The 14,743-nt window shown below is 42.6% G+C and overlaps 1 long non-coding RNA gene across 1 annotated transcript; it reads left to right on the forward strand.

Annotated features, from left to right (window-relative positions):
* The first annotated feature begins 9,208 nt into the window (after positions 1-9,208).
* Positions 9,209-10,223, forward strand: LOC309506121. The gene is made up of 3 exons (XR_014208644.1): positions 9,209-9,331; positions 9,678-9,809; positions 10,125-10,223. It is a non-coding gene; the product is annotated as an uncharacterized lncRNA (long non-coding RNA).
* Positions 10,224-14,743: the final 4,520 nt, after the last annotated feature.

Here is a 14,743-nt window from a genome sequence, read left to right on the forward strand (position 1 = left end):
TGGCACCAGAAGCAGACCCCACTTCAACCCCAGTACCTCCTTATTCTCAGCTGATCTTCCCATAAACCATCCGCTAAAATCCCTCCTGGACACGTCCATCGATTCCATCCTCCAAGCAGTTTCTCCCAGAACCCTGCAAACATATTACACCGCGTGGAAATCGTTCAAATCATTCCATCTCTCTCACAACCTGTCGTTTCCCGAATTTTCTCTTTTAACAGTTACTTCATTCATATCCCATCTTCATAGAGTCAAAGGTCTCCAAGCCAGATCCATAAAAAGTTATCTAAGCGGCATTCAATTCTTCCATAAATTAATCCACGGTAAACCTGCACCTGCGCTTAATATAACTCCCAAACGTCCCTTCTAATTAAGGGAATCCAAAGAACCCACCCCACTCGCCCAGATACTAGACAACCAATCACAATCGATATACTCACCAGATGCATTTCATCACTCCGTCTTGGATACCACTCCACCAACACCGCCTATACATTAGAAGCTATGTTCATCCTAGCATTCTTCAGTTTCCTCCGCTGCTCCGAACTGACCATCACTTCCTTATTCGACCCAAATATTCATCCTACAATTTCAGACTTACAGATCGTAGATAATGAAACCATATCATTCTTCATTAAACAAAGTAAAACTGACAGAGCTAAAAAAGGTCACTTCGTATATATTTTCAATCTACAAACTCCCATCCAACCGTACCATGCTCTTTTTAATTACCTGCAGTACAAACGTTCCACGTCCTAATCCCCACTCGACCCACTATTCACTAACGACTCCAATCATCCAGCTACGAGATTCTGGTTCCAAAAGCACCTTAAAGCAGTCCTCAACAAATCCGGCGTCACAGCAGATAATTTCTCTAGCCACTCATTCCGTATCGGAGCAGCTACCACAGCCCACAAAAAGGTCTCTCCCAACAACAAATCAAAACCCTCGGTCGCTGGTCATCGGATGCCTTCAAAACCTATATTAGATCCAGCCGTTTTCACATCAGAAATGCTCACCAAGCCCTCACTAATTAGATCGTACCTGCTGCGCTTCATTTTTAGTTACATCCATTACACCAAACCTTCCGATTGCATCTGGGCTCGCCGCTTGCACGCTCGCTTAATATTCATATGAAACGTTTTTACAATCATATGCAGACTCCCCCATTTCGCACGCTGCGATGGCTCACCCGTTCGAAGGCCGGGCTCCGTCCCCCTTCCGAAGCGCTGGTCGTGCCCTCCCGTTCGAATTGCAGTGAGAGCCTGCCCGTCTTAGTCGTTGCCGGACGTCCGCGCTCGTGTCGCCAGGTGGGCTCCCCATTCGTCGGGCCGCGAGGGGTCTATTCCCGTGCCCCAGCCCCGTCGAAGCGCCGGTCGAGCCCTCCCGACCGAGTTCAGCGGGCGCCCTCCGTCCAACCTGGCGAGGCTTACCCGTCCGATGCCGTGAGCACATAAGTTCCCGTCAGACGCTGCGAGAGCCCTCCTGGGTGAACGGTTAAACTCGTCCACAAATTCACGCTCGCATAATCATTGCGTCATCGAGCTGTTAGTTCAACTGCAGAACGGGCTTATCCGTCCGATGCTGTGAGCATCCAAGTTCCCGTCGGACGTTGCGAGAGCCTTCCCAGTCGAACAGGCAAGCTCGTTCCTTGGTAATACATACCCTTCACATTTTGGGGGGATAAATTCTATGCTCGCTGTCCTGCGTTCATCTGGCCTTTTTGGGGGGAGTACTCTGGGGTCGGGCCGAATTCCGAGCTCGGAGCTCTCCCCCCGGACAGCAAGCCAAATACGCATTATAATATTACATCAGATTTCATTAACATGTGAACTCGTGAAATGAAGTTTTATGTAACAAAGTTCGGGAGGAGCATGTTCAGGTAATCATCCAATCAGCACAAGAAGAAGCCAGTATAAATAAAGCCTTCCCTTACCTCCTGTCTCATGACTAATTTCTCAGCATCCCGCCACCACCCCATCACCTCACTTTCGTCTGGGTCTACTCATAGATTCCTATGAGCTATACATTCATAGGGGGAGTACTCTGGGGTCGGGCCGAATTCCGAGCTCGGAGCCCTCCCCCCGGACAGCAAGCCAAATACGCATTATAATATTACATCAGATTTCATTAACATGTGAACTCGTGAATTGGAATACTTGATCACTTGAGCGTCACTTCACTGCATCATCTGCAGCGCTCATAAGATCTGCATTTATGTTGTTTTAGTTTGTTTATTTAAGAAATTCATAATAAATAATAATAAAGCAAGATACCCTGTTGAAATATGTGAGATGTGTGGTTTATTTAAACTGCAAAGGTAAATTATAAATTAAAATTATTGTGACAGATGTGAAGAGGGAGGATAATTTATACGTGCGTCATGCTTAAGCTTTCCTTCGATTCCTCCGTCCTCCTTTTCTTTCCTTGTGTCCTTCCCTCGCATCCTACAGGGGGTGGAGCTGAGACGTGAGGAAAGGAAACAAGGGTGCAAAAATAAGAATTGAGAAGCACCCTGGTGCGCAAGACTGTCCTATGTCTTAAAGGGATAGTTCACCCAAAAATGAAAATTAGCCCATGATTTACTCACCCTCAAGCCATGCTAGGTGTATATGACATTCTTCTTTAAGACGAATATAATCAGAGTTATATTTAAAAAAATGTCAAACAGCCCTCTCATTATTAAGCTTGGAAGAGCCAGGACATTTTTTTTAATATAACTCCGATTGTATTCATCTGAAAGATGAATGTCATATACACCTAGGATGGCTTGGGTGAGTAAATCATGGGCTAATTTTCATTTTAGGTTGAACTATCCCTTTAAAAATGCCAAAGTGCAGTGCCCTTAATGCAGACTAAACCCACATTGAAGCGGTATTCGATTTCGAGGCTAAGCGTATCATGTATTATGTTCGGGAACTCGTGCCCCTAAAATCGTGAGATGTCAAGGTAAACGTTTCGCTATAATGTAAATTAATTAGTATTATGTTTCTCAGGAATTTGATTATCATTCTTTCCATGTGGCGGTGTATTAAGGTGCAGTGTGGTGCAACTATCACTATGAGGTAGTACCACCTGCGGACTTACAGGAAGGTTCACTTCAATCTGCTGAGGCTCTGAATCTGGCCGTGTCAGCATCTGGTCCACATGGCGTTTCCAAACCCCTGGTGATCCCACCTTTACCTTGTACGACACCGGTCCTGTCTTTTCCATAACAACACCTTGTGCCCACTTTTCCTCCCCTTTCCTATAATCACGCACCAGAACTGACTCCCCAACATCAAACTGTCTGGCCCTAGAGTGGCGTTGGCGTCGCTGTTGTTGGGCATCCTGTGACTGGTGTACTGCTCCAGCAACACTGGGTTTCAGACAATCCAATCGAGAGCGCAGTCTGCGTCCGAGGAACAACATAGCCGGCGTTTCTTTCGTTGTTGCATGAGGGGTGTTTCGGTATGTCAGAAGAAACGCATCAAGTCTCTGACGCACACGTGCCATGCCTTTGGACGCTTTTAAGGCATGCTTGAACGTCTGCACAAACCGTTCGGCCAAGCCATTGGTGGCAGGATGGTATGGCGCTGAGCGGATGTGTTTGACTCCATTGGCCTTCAGAAATGCACTGAATTCTTCAGCACAGAATTGCGGTCCATTGTCGCTCACAAGGATATGTGGAACGCCATAGTGACTAAAAAGGCCCCTGAGCACTTGAATGGTCATGCTGGCCGTTGTGCTGTCCATAATATGCACCTCCGGCCACTTAGAATGTGCATCCACAACGACCAGGTACATATGTCCTTCAAATGGACCCGCAAAGTCCACATGTATCCTTTCCCATGGACTAGAGGGCCACATCCAAGGGTGTAGAGGTGCTAGCCCAGGCTCTTTTTGTACATTCTGACAGGAGTGGCAAGATTTAGCTTGGAGCTCAACTTGAGAGTCTATGCCGGGCCACCAAACATAACTACGGGCCAAGCTCTTCATCCTCACTACGCCTGGATGTGCGGAGTGAAGCTCTTCCAGAACTCGGGGGCGCAGTTTTGGTGGCACGACCACTCTCACACCCCACATGAGGCATCCCTGCTGTATTGTGAGATCAAGCTTACGCAGCAGGTAGGGTGACAGTTCTTCACCTGCGCCCTGCGCAGCTGGAAACCGACCAGTTGAGACCATCTCTAAGACACGTGACAAAGTGGGGTCAGACAAGGTGTCCCGTCTGATCTCGGTGCTACTGACTGGTAATGTGTCCAACTGCGATGTGTAGAATACCTCTACTGCGCCCAACTTCTCTTTATGAGTGTAGGAGAGTGGTAAACGTGAAAGTCCATCAGCATTTGCGTGTAATGCACCTTTCCGGTATTGAATGGTGTAATCATGCGCTGACAAAAGGAGCGACCAACGCTGCATTCGGGCTGCAGCCATTGACGGGGTACTTTTCAATGGGCTCAGGATGGAGGTCAGTGGACGATGGTCAGTGAGTAAGGTGAACTTATTACCATAGAGGTACTGGTGGAACTTGCGTACTCCGAAAACTATCGCTAGCGCCTCCTTCTCGATCTGAGCGTAGTTTTGTTCCGCCTTGCTGAGAGTTCGAGATGCATAGGCTATTGGTCTTTCCTCACCATCAGGCATGACGTGCGAGAGCACAGCTCCGACCCCATACGGCGACGCATCACAAGCGAGGCGGAGGGGCAGCTTAGGGTTGTAATGGGTCAATACTTCCTGCGATACTAGTAGCGCTTTAGATGTCTTTAGTAGTTCAGCCTCAACTCGAGGTCTAAGAGCATATGGCACATTACGTGGTGGACAGAATTTGGGTACACTGTTAGGTTTAATAGTCAATGTGGCCTTAATTGACTTCATTGTGCCTAGATTTTCAGAGAACACAGATGAGTGTCTTTTTAACACTGCCTCCAAGTTATCTTTCTCACTTTGCTCAATTGCATGCACAGTCTTTAAGTCTTTCCAGTTCAGTTTAATCACTCTCAGCCACTCTCTACCAAAGAGTGCGGGTGCATCCACTTTAACTACATACAAGGGCAAATCAGCACATTGCTTATTTAACTTTACTTGCACCTTAATGACCCCTTCTGGCGCCAAAGGCTCACCAGTATATGTCTTGAGCATAACATCAGTAGGTTGCAATGGCAGTTGACCCAGCGTGCTTTTGTACTGTTCCCAAGGAATCAACGACACAGCAGCCCCAGTATCCAATTCCATCTCCATTTTCTTTCCATTTACTACAGGCAGCACTGAGATTCGTGAATATTTCCCTTTTTGCGACATGGAATACAGTCCCAACTCACAGTCAGTGTCAGATTTATTTTCCTCACTTTCATTTTCATCTCCTCTTGCATCAACATGAGAAATTCTCTTCTTTCTATCTTTTACATTGCGCTTGAATGCATTACCTTTCTGTTCAGGTTTTTCCACTTTCTGTTTCCATTCTCTGCCATGGCTGCTTTTGGCTTTGCTCTTACACATGTGCTTTGTGTGGCCTTTTTTTCCACACTGGTGACAATCACGCTCTTTGTACCAGCAGTCCTCATCAGTATGATTTATTTTCCCGCAACGGCGGCATTTATGGGAAAACACCGCGTTCACTTTAAGCGAGCCACTTAACTGCTGCACGTCGCGCGCTGCCGTCTCTGCAGATACAGCGTAATCGACTGCTTTCTGAAATGTGAGATCTTTCTCCGTTAACAGGCGCTTCTGCACAGTTTCACTTTTAAGTCCACAAACAAATCTGTCCCTAAGTGCGTCTTCCAAGTAAGCACCAAACTCGCAATGTTCCGAAAGTTTTTTTAGTACCGCAACATACTGTGCAACTGTTTCCCCTTCCCCCTGATTTCTCTTGTGAAATCGGAATCTCTCCGCGATCACGAGCGGCTTTGGAGAAAAATGAGCCTGCAACGCTCTCACAATATCATCATAATCCATATCTCCAGGCTTGTCAGGAGCAACCAGACTTCTTAGTAGTCCATATGTTTTTGATCCTAGCACACTAAGCAGCACCGGCACTTTCTTTGTGTCACTAATCTCATTAGCCAAGATGTAATGTTCGAAACGTTCAATATACGTTGCCCATTGCTCACCGGTCTCCTCAAAGGGATCCATATGTCCGATTATTCCAGCCATGATGTGTCTGCTTCTGGTGGCTTGCACTATAACGTTAGACTCTTCGGAAGCAGACCGACTCATCACTACACTAGCTCACTAGCTAGATATTTCAGCGTGGTTGTTCTTTTATGTCCAAACTTGACAAACACCGGCTGTTCATTCGCCGATGCCATGAAAAGTCTTCAAGACTACACAACTCGTCGCCAATTTATATTATGTTTCCTCCTAATGTATTTATATAGACAATTCGATATTTGCACATAGAGGAAAACACTCATACACGTTTGGCTGGTTCACTCACTTCTTCTGAACAGTTTTTATTACAACCGAGAACTCCGTCAATTACATAACACTACTGCGACCTAGTGGTCACCTTCATATAGCACAACATTAGCTACATATATAACAATTAGATACATATTTGGTAGTAAAAACGTAAAGTGTTGCACATTTTATTGGTGCAAAGATGAGTATGGTATATGTGTACTGCCCTGCAAAGGCAAAAGACCTTAACTCGCTAGAGTGTGAAAGTGAGAAAAATGACTTTAAAGTTTCTGTTTTGTCCAGACAAAAGTATTATAGGTAGGACTCCCAAAATTTGACAACTAGTTGCTATAATGAAGAAATGTTTGTATGCAAAAAATCTTGAGCTCAAACTTGACCTTTGACCCTTGTTTGGCTGTTACTGTACTCTGCCTTTGTATCATATGCCAAAAATAAGGAGTCGTGCAAAGGCAAAAGGCAGTAACTGACATATAATCAATATTTGCTTGCTGTCCCCCATACTTACATCCATTATAAGAACACCTAACCAAGGTCTAGTCTTCATGGTATGTGTTTTAAATTATATAGAAGACCTTTGGTTGTTCCTATTTAGTGCTATAATGATCAGGATAGTGCGGCAACACTAACAACGTTAAACAGTATGACAGAGACAGATAAACAGATAAGTAAAACGTAAACAGATAAGTTACTTTGCAGTACAGTATGTACAGTATGAATAAATGCAAGAAATATTTTCACAATAAAGATAATTTAATTATAATTGAATACAAATGTTTTTTGTTTTTTATAAATTACAGAGGAGCAGTAATTTATCATTTTGCAACAAGAATATTTCATATTCATTAGGCGTGTTTAGGCCTTTATTTTGAAATAGCAATAAACATGAAAAATAATGAAAGATTGGTAGAAAGCTCAGTTTGTTTTTATACCAAGAGTTAAAAAAAATAACACCAATTAAATTATCTAAAAAAAAAAAGTCCGATTTAAAAAAAAAAATATATAAACAAAAATATTATGGATTCTCGATTCGTGATGCGGCTGCCCGCTATAACGCACATATGCGCTCTTTTTATGCGTTTATTAGAGGTTGAATTAAAATGACGGTGACAGTTAAAGGGTTAACTTAAGGGCCACCAAACTGCTCAAGATGCACAGTCAACGAACTCGACTTGGATTACTGCTTTTTAATTCTGAGATAATATAGACAGAGTCAACCGAAAAAAAGTTGGAATTACTTTTACCATTTAGGTTAGCCTACTTTGTACGGACGTTAGCGACAACTAGCTTAGTGCTATATGGATTTGTGTAAGATCTGACATGAACACCTGCAAGAAGGAAATATGGCTCAAACACGTATGGATTGTTGTGGATACAGCAGATGACGTGCATTGCAATGGATTATGGATTATGCCTCTTCCATGGATTATATCGGATTGCATGGAAAGGTAGGATGCCTGTGTATTTAATAATTGGTTTTCGGCGTCTGATGTGAGGCGAGTGTCAACGTTAGCGCTAACTTACGTGACACAGATTAAATTTAGCTAGCTCCGGGCTGTCACTACTGATATTGACAGATCTGAACCCTCGCCCTGAACAAAAATAACAACATTTATGACAACCTATTAGCTTGCATACCATCTAAGTATGGCTTGTTCACCTTGCTTTGTTTCTGATTGCATACTTGGAGCAGTTAGTCTGGCCAAAGATGTGTTGTGTGTATGTTAACAACGTTACGTGGTTTGGTGACAATTAAAGAGCGCCACATTTGACAGTATGACAAAGCCAGAATACAGTAACATCACAGCGGCACCGTAACATCTCTCTTGATGCCAGGCTAAACAAAGTCAGAACACCGTAACTCAACTTCAGCGTGCTGGAACAAAGGCAAAGAGCCGTAACAACTGTTACGGCGTTCTGCTGTGGTTTCTCCTATGGTTTTGGAAGTTACGGTTGTCATGGCCCTTTATTTTCTCGTTAAAACAATCAAATTGACTCACGATATTTATTCACATGATAAAGGAGGTCTCAAATACCACAAAAATGACACTAACTCATTTTTGACCAAACATGATGTTACGGCGTTTTGCCTTTGTAGGGCAGTGTAGGCCTATGTTGTACAACATTTGCAACTGTTTTTATCACTTAACCCTAAGTGATAAAACCCTACCCCTAACCTTATAATTTGCAACTGTTTTTATCACTTAATTAGAAGCATTACAATTTTAAATTTGTGTTTTCTGTTAGTTACATAGCGACTACTGAACAGACATAAGTTTTTTTTTTTTTTTTTTTTTTTTTTTTTTTTTTAAATGCAAAGCATTGAAAATAATAAATAAAAGCTATGTAAACACTTGCGTTTTTTTGCGAGACTATAAGTGTGTCCAATCGAGTAATCAAAAGTTCTACACTTGCAGTCTTTACGCCTACTTGAACACTTGGACCAAATAGAGGAAATACGACATGCAAGTAGACAAGTGGTCAAGTGCAAAGACCGCAATTGTGGGTATTTGGACAAGGCATTATTCACAATACTAATTACGGTTATTATTACGATATCTGGTGTGAACGCAGCGCTCCGCTCCTTCAAACCTAATCAAACACACCTGAACAAGCTAATCAAGGTCTTCAGGATGAGGCTACTAGAAAGCTACAGACAGGTGTGTTTGATCAGGGTTGGAGTTACCCAGACCTCCTTGGATCTTTAAAAACGCGTTTTCAGCAACTTTTATACAACGATTTATGTTGCGGGATTCAGCAGCACATGTTTTCAGTGTAGTTTTGTGTGTCTCACTGTTCCTTCTAATTAATTGTGCAGCAGAGGTCTTTGTGAGATCACAGGTCGAGAGGATGACAGCTCGAGTGTACTGCTCGTTGAGAGTTGTTTTATTGTGCCTGTCTGCATGTTTGTGCACAACACTCGCTGGAGTCGCAGGTGACAAGATCTTTTAGCTTCATTACACCGAAGTGCCTTACAAAATATGACTTTTTTTGAACATGTAGCTACAGTACATTTAGTTGCAATAGTCAATTCATGGAAAACACATTAACTGTCTATGTCTTCTATCTGCATTGTGCTTATTACACACCCCACTACTCTTTGTTTTTAAAACTGATTGACAGTTTAGTGATAAATGGAATTTATTCTTGATTTTAAGCAGATAAATATGCATATTTTCAACTTTTAGACCTATATTTCAAACCCCCTGACTTCTAAATACTGAAACCGTTGCAACACTCCCTGGTCCCTTTTAACGATCCTCTTGAATCCTCTTCTGTAGAGTCCGGTCAATGTCCGGCGACACTGACGGTCGTGCCGTCTCGGCGAGGATGTACTTCTGATAGAGACTGCTCTGGAGGACATAAATGCTGTCAATTTCCCTGTGGGCCTGTGTGTGTGCCGCCTGTTTTCAGTGAGTTTCAATTAATGATGGATGCTAGAGGTCTCCCAAAAGAAACGCTGAATTTTCACTCAGATGTTGCTAGTAAACGTCACAAATAATTGCCAAGTGTGTCTTATAATTCTGTTGTCAAATCCTGCTCCATGGCAAAATACCTTAAATTTAGCGCACATAGCACAGTTTCACAGAAAAGCTTTACAAAATTAATAAAGATGTTTATTTATTTAAAATATAATTCACTCTGTAACACTTGTTATTCATGATTTGCGTTTTGTGCTGAATGCCACTGAAAGGACAGACTAAAGATGACTATCTGTATCCCTGCAGTGAAGCCTGCGGCCAACCCGCCGAGGCCTGCAGTGAAGCCTGCAGCGAAGCCTGTGGCCGACCGGCCGAGGCCTGCAGTGAAGCCTGCGGCTGAACCGCTGAGTGGCCACGATGACCACGGGGAACGCGATGGCCGCGGCGGTCACGATGAACGCGATGGCCGCGGCGGTCACGATGAACGCGATGGCCGCGGCGGTCACGATGAACGCGATGGCCGCGGCGGTCACGATGAACGCGATGGCCGCGAGCGGTCACGGTCACCAAAGCGGTCACGGTCACCAAAGCGGTCACGGTCACCAAAGCGGTCACGGTCACCAAAGCGGTCACGGTCACCAAAGCGGTCACGGTCACCAAAGCGGTCACGGTCACCAAAGCGGTCAGGATGTCCAATGTAAATCGTGACTTTGATTTTGGCGAGTTCTCTTACAGATTATTTCAGTGCTTTATTCGTATTGAATGTTCCCTGTTTATCACCAAATAAATCTTGTTCAATGAAATGTTTTTGCTTGATTGGAGTTTTGTACAACAAAATACTTCTCCATTTCTGTGGATATTCTGTGTCAACAGAAGTGTTTCATCCTCTGTATAGTCAAGGAAGTTGGTTTATCCTGTTTAATCAGGGAAGGTTCTTTTAACGTTATCCTCTGCAATGCTAGAGAGTCATTCTCTGTATAGTAAGGGAAAATTTATCCTCTGCTCAATCAGGGAAGTTTAACCGCTTTTATAGTTCATGTTAAGGTTTATTCTCTTTGTCAGAAGTACTGTCAGGAAAACATCCCAAAGGTTAAAAGAAAAGCTACGTTAATCCCCCAACTTAGCCCTATCGCCCAACGATTATAGCCCCATTGACTCCCTGTGCCAATGCATTGATGAAGTCAACAGTTGGATGTGTCAAAACTTTCTTCAGTTAAACAAAGACAAAACTGAAGTCATTGCGTTTGGAAACAAAGATGAAGTTCTCAAGGTGAACGCATACCTTCACTCTAGGGGTCAAACAACCAAAAATCAAGTCAGAAATCTTGGTGTGACACTAGAGTCAGACCTTAGTTTCAGTAGTCATGTCAAAGCAATAACTAAATCAGCATACTATCATCTAAAAAATATTGCAAGAATTAGATGCTTTGTTTCCAGACAAGACTTAGAGAAACTTGTGCATGCTTTCATCACCAGCAGGGTGGATTATTGTAATGGACTCCTCACTGGCCTCCCCAAAAAGACCATAAGACAGTTGCAGCTCATACAGAACGCTGCCGCCAGGATTCTGAGCAGAACCAGAAAATATGAACATATCACACCAGTCCTCAGGTCTTTACACTGGCTCCCAGTTAAACTTAGGATTGATTTTAAAGTATTATTACTGGTATATAAATCATTCAATGGCCTAGGACCTCAATACATTGCAGATATGCTCACTGAATATAAACCCAACAGATCACTCAGATCATTAGGATCATATCAGCTAGAAATACCAAGGGTTCACTCTAAGCATGGCGAGTCTGCTTTTAGCTATTATGCCAGCCGCAGCTGGAACCAGCTTCCAGAGGAGATCAGATGTGCTCCTACTGTAGTCACATTCAAATCCAGACTCAAAACACATCTGTTTAACTATGCATTTACTGAATGAGCACTGTGCCAATGTTCGTCCGACTGTTTGTACTGTATTTTATTTTTTATTTTTCTAAACTGTTTTAATTATTCTTATTTCTTTTTATTATTTTAATTTCTTCTATGTAAAGCACTTTGAATTGCCATTGTGTATGAAATGTGCTATATAAATAAACTTGCCTTGCCTTGCCTTGCCTTGCCTTGCCAACCACTGATAAATCAAGTGATAAGTTCAAATCATTGTTAGGACAGCACATGGTCACAATAGCAACTAAGTCAGATTGGATTTAACAGAAATCTGGTATTCACACAAAGTAGGGTCTGTTGAAAAATGGAAGAAGGTTTGTATGTGGATTTTTTTTAAATATTTTTTTTTTTTAAATCACTAGTTTCAAGTTGCAATCCTTTTTACTTTACCTAATCCTGTATTGCGTCCTTGTATATAGACCTCCTATAATGCAGATTTCTGCTAAACTTAAACCATTAGTTGGTCCTCATCTTCCAGGTGTGTTAATCATCTTGTTCGCCCCATGGACATTCCATCTTCACCAGGGTGATTCTTTGCAAGCCTGGGCTTTCCCTCATTGGTGAGGGAGATCCGTTACTAGCACACATCCCTTGATCCCTCACTTTATGCTGTGTGGGGTTGTTGAGGCTGGCTGGTGTAGCTTAAGATGAGAGGCTTGGAACCAGATTGCATAATCTCCAACCATTTTTCTGATCATATTGCTAAAATTAAATGTCTTGTCTTTGAGTGATCTGGAGAAAGCGATACAAATTCTGTATTATAAATTAAGGCCAGACAAGTAGTTTGTTGAGGGTTGGTTTGTAGGGAAGGACTACACGCCTGCGCACATACATTCAAACACGCATACCTATAGACTGAACTCAGCATTCTCACGGACTGCGTTTTTGAAAGTTTGCGCAGAAAGAACTTAAGAGTTTTCTGTTAAAACGGTGTTGTGTTAGTGGCCCCTAAGTTAATAACTAATGATCGTAGCCACGCGAACCGGAATTATCCCGACAATGCTTTTTCTGTAGAGAGGTAAAGGGAGGGGAGGGAGGCCTTAAGGGGAGAGACTAGTGGACCCCTCAGGACTGCGTTGTCGTCGCATCCAGGCGCAGGTCCTTCATCAGATATGGATACGCCTTGGATCCGGCGGACTGCGGTAAACCTCGGGATAAACAGAAGCTGTGTCCCAATGTGAAGGCTGCATCCTTCGATGGACTGAAGACTTCAAGGATGCAGCCTATGCGTTCTCCGAAGGACGTACCATGTAGCCTCCGTGGGATTTCCTAATTGCGCAGCCAGGTGTTCCCGATTACCGCTCCAGGCGCCAAGCAACGGTGCGAGAGTATGCTGCCATCCTGACAATTCATTTGAAATGCTATGGAGCCAGAATTGGCTATTGTCATTTTTATGTTTTATATTTTACTGGAGGACATGGTATTAAGGATGTTTCAGGTCATACTTTCGGCTTAGCCGAAGATTCAAATGTTCATTTATATTACCTTGATGCGATTTTGTAGGCTAGTGTATTCTTTTTAGTATGCACATAAATGGACCATGGTAAATATATTTACACAGGTTTTTAACCCCATTTGAATATAAAACCCAGTTGAATATAAAAAGTCCAGTGCGAATGTTACTCCCGCTCGTCCTCGGCAGCTGTCAGTCACTGTTGCTAGGCGACAAGAACAATCGTCCGTAGGCTAGACCGGTCCGAGCGCTTCAGATGCGCCCTTTGAAATGGTGACAATAGGCCTACATTTTGTTACTTTAATTTTCAAAATAACCAGTGGTGGTATGTAAGGAACTAGCTACATACTTCGTTAATACTCTAAGTAATTTTCCCACACGGGACAGCAACACTACAAAATTGTTATTTTACAATATGATGCATTGTTTTACATTAAACTACACAAAAGTATATCGTTTAAATGTATCAACCTTGAAAATATTCATAGGTAAAATGCAACATGCAGTAATATAAATGCAAAACATCATAAAAACCCTGACAAGGTTTTTTTTTCCTGCAAAATTCCTTTACTTTTACTCTTGATACCTTAAGTACATTAGAGTATGCAAGATAATGAAAAAAAAATATATTATTGCTTAACTAAGGTTTAAAATATATGACTGGTAGTTTTTCGCCAATGCGGTATTAGTGGTTATTAAAAGTACTTTAAGTCAAGTATATTTGTATAGCGCTTTTCACAATACAGATTGTATCAAAGCAGCTTCACAGTATTAAATTAAAATAATAGAACAAAGTTTGTTTCAAGAGGAATTTATTGATTGATAAAATTAAATTAAATATCCCCAAAATATCCCCAACTGAGCAAGCCAAAGGCAACAGTGGCAAGGAACCGAAAAACTCCATCAAGTGACCTAATGGTGACCTAATGGTGTCCTAAAACTCCATCAGGTGACCTAATGGAGAAAAAAAAACCTTGGGAGAACCCAGGCTCAGTCGGGGGCCAGTTCTCCTCTGGCATTTATGAGCTACAGGCCGGATTGTAGTTTGAACTGTAAGATTATATGAATGCCTGGCTGAAGAGATGCGACTTTAATCTAGTTTTAAACTGGGAGAGCGAGTCTGAGCAACGAACAGTATCAGGAAGACTATTCCAGAGTTTTGGAGCCAAATGTGAAAACGCTCTCCCTCCTTTGGTGGTTCTGGATATCCTAGGTATGACCAAAAGCCTTGAATTTAGTGATCTTAAAGAGCGCGATGGATTATAGGGCGATAGAAGATCCGTTAAATAGACTGGAGCTAAGCCGCTTAGGGCTTTATAAGTCAGTAGCGCAATACCTTGTAATTAATACGGAACTTTATAGGTAACCAATGCAGTGATGATAAAATTGGTGTTATATGATCATATTTTCTTGATCTCGTAAGAACTCTAGCGGCAGCATTTTGGACTAACTGTAGCTTGTTTATTGAGGATGCAGGACAACCAGCTAATAAAGCATTACAGTAATCCAGTCTCGAGGTCATGAATGCATGAAC

The sequence above is a fragment of the Leuciscus leuciscus genome (assembly GCF_965113295.1).
Source record: "Leuciscus leuciscus genome assembly, chromosome: 1".
In the NCBI taxonomy this organism is placed as follows: domain Eukaryota; kingdom Metazoa; phylum Chordata; class Actinopteri; order Cypriniformes; family Leuciscidae; genus Leuciscus; species Leuciscus leuciscus.